Source organism: Triticum dicoccoides, chromosome 6B (genome assembly GCF_002162155.2).
Source record: "Triticum dicoccoides isolate Atlit2015 ecotype Zavitan chromosome 6B, WEW_v2.0, whole genome shotgun sequence".
NCBI lineage: Eukaryota > Viridiplantae > Streptophyta > Magnoliopsida > Poales > Poaceae > Triticum > Triticum dicoccoides.
The window spans coordinates 471,637,668-471,640,089 of record NC_041391.1 but is presented as its reverse complement, the minus strand read 5'-3'; positions in this window follow the sequence as shown (position 1 = coordinate 471,640,089).

Sequence of the window (2,422 nt, the reverse complement as noted above, 5' to 3'; positions counted from 1 at the left end):
GGGGGTGGGGTGGGGGGGGGGTGGGGGTGATTAAGGGAGATTTGATGCCAATATTTTGGTACTTATTCATTGGTGAACTCCGGTTGTTTAAGCTCAACTTCAGGACGATCACTCTACTTCCTTACAAAGAAGAGGTTGTGCATACAGAATAATTCCGTCATATGTGTTTACTCATTGTTATTTTCCAAAAAAAACTGGGTACAAATAGACTAATGTCCATCGCATATACCATAGTTCACCCTACTCAGTCTGCTTTCATGCCTAGACATCATATCCTACACGGGGTGGTTGTCCTGGATGCAGCGGTCCATGAGCTTCACTTGATGAAACTCGAGGGAGTTATCTTTAAAATGAATTTTGAAAAAGGCTACAATAAAATTAAGTGGCCTTTATTACAATAAGTTCAAAAATGAATGGTTTTGACCCTACTTGGTGACAACACGTTTGGTTCTTTGTTCAGACTGACACTATGGGGATGAGTGCATGATCATAGATACCATGAAAGGATTGGACATGAGCAAGGAAGTTAATATGAAACCTATCCTACGCCTTTGTGAGCAATTGTTCGGGCTTAAAATAAACTTTCAAAGAAGTCAAATATTCTACTTTTGACACGCTAAAGAGGAAGAAAGTCATTATAAACAAGTGTTCAGTTGTGAGATTAGTAATAAGTTTCCGTTTACCTATCCCGGGATACAAATTCACTATGGTAAACTTACAAATAAAGAGTGCAATGGTATAGAGCACATGTTTGCAAAGAAGCTCAGTTGTTGGAAAGGTGTAATGTATTTTAGTGGACGGTTGGTACTTGTTAATTCGGTGCTCATGAGTCTATATATGTTCATGCTTTCGTTCTTTGAAGCACCGAAAGGGTGTGGATAGGACTAGATCTTCACAGGCCCAAATTCTTTTGGTAGTCTGATGAACAACAAGAACAAATTGTGAAGAACAAAACCGTGAAAATATCAGAAGAAGAAAGGCATAACAGAACACATAATGTGTACCGTGCTACAGCAAAAGGTCAGGTCCATATCGGCAGAAAAAATAGTGTACTACAAGATTTAGCGCCGCTCTTCTCCAAATGTTAATCAAGTTATAGCGTGTTAATATCGTGCTATATATGAAAGCAACGTCATAAAAATGTCAACTATAACAAAAAATTAAGGCATTCCATAATTTGCAAGGAAACGGGACACTCCAAATTAAACAGAGAAGCATACAAGAGCTAGGTTTAGGGCAAGTACAGTCCTAATTTGTAAAGAAAGAGAACACTCTTAATTAAACAAAGAAATATCAGTGCCTAGCGTGGTTGACTTTGGCGCTGTCTTGCTGGAGTTGGAAGCATGGCCGACGCCGCTACTTGGAGGGGGGATGTAAAGAAGTTGTTGCCGCTCACGAATTGCCACCACCGCCTTCACTCATGAGTCACGAACGCCCCCATCGTCGCTGCCCTCGGAAACGAGTTGATGGGAAATTGGTGATGAGTTACGGCTAGGTCAAGCTGTATGCATTGCGTTTGCGTCTAAGAGAGAGTGGGTGTGAGTTGGGATGATGCGATGCGGCCATGCCTGATGGGTTGTTGTGCGGTACACGCTAAAACGCTACAACGTTATCTCAGTTAGCGTCAAAATAGCATGCTATAGAGTGAATAGCGCCATAGCGAGCAAATTAGCTAAAACGTAATGTGACCCTCCCAGATATCTATAGCGACGCTATAACATCGAAATAGCTTGCTATTTTTCTCATTTTGTAGATACATTGTCGATCTATGCCTACATGCCCTCAACAAAACAAGTATACCACTATGCATCCATTTCTATCAAATTCGAATGAAGAAAACTTCCCTTGTGGACAAAAAGCACTCATCATTAGTGTTGAGAATCATTGCATGGAAAACAAAAAAAATTCTGCGCACACACAATGATCTATCCATGGAGATGCATAGCAACGAGGGGGAGAGTGTGCTACATACCCTTGTAGACCATAAGCGGAAGCGTTTCACAACGCGGTTGATGTAGTTGAACTTCTTCGTGCTTCAATCGATCAAGTACCGAACATACGGCACCTCCGCGTTCTGCACACGTTCAGCTCAGTGACGTCCCTCGCCTTCTTGATCCAGCAAGATGTCGAGGTAGTAGATGAGTTCCGTCAGCACGACGGCGTTGTGACGGTGATGGTGAAGTGATCTTTGCAGGGCTTCGCGTAAGCACTACGAAAATATGACCGGGGGTGTAAATGGTGGAGGAGGGCACCGCACACGGCTAGGCAATAGTTTGTTGTGTGCTAGGCACCCCCTCCTCATATATATAGGTGGGAGGGAGGGAGGAGTAGGCATAGGAGGCGTCCAAGTAGGAGGAATCCTACTTGGAGTCCCTCCCAAGCCGCCCCCCCGCCATACATAACCGAGGGGGAAGGAAAGAGG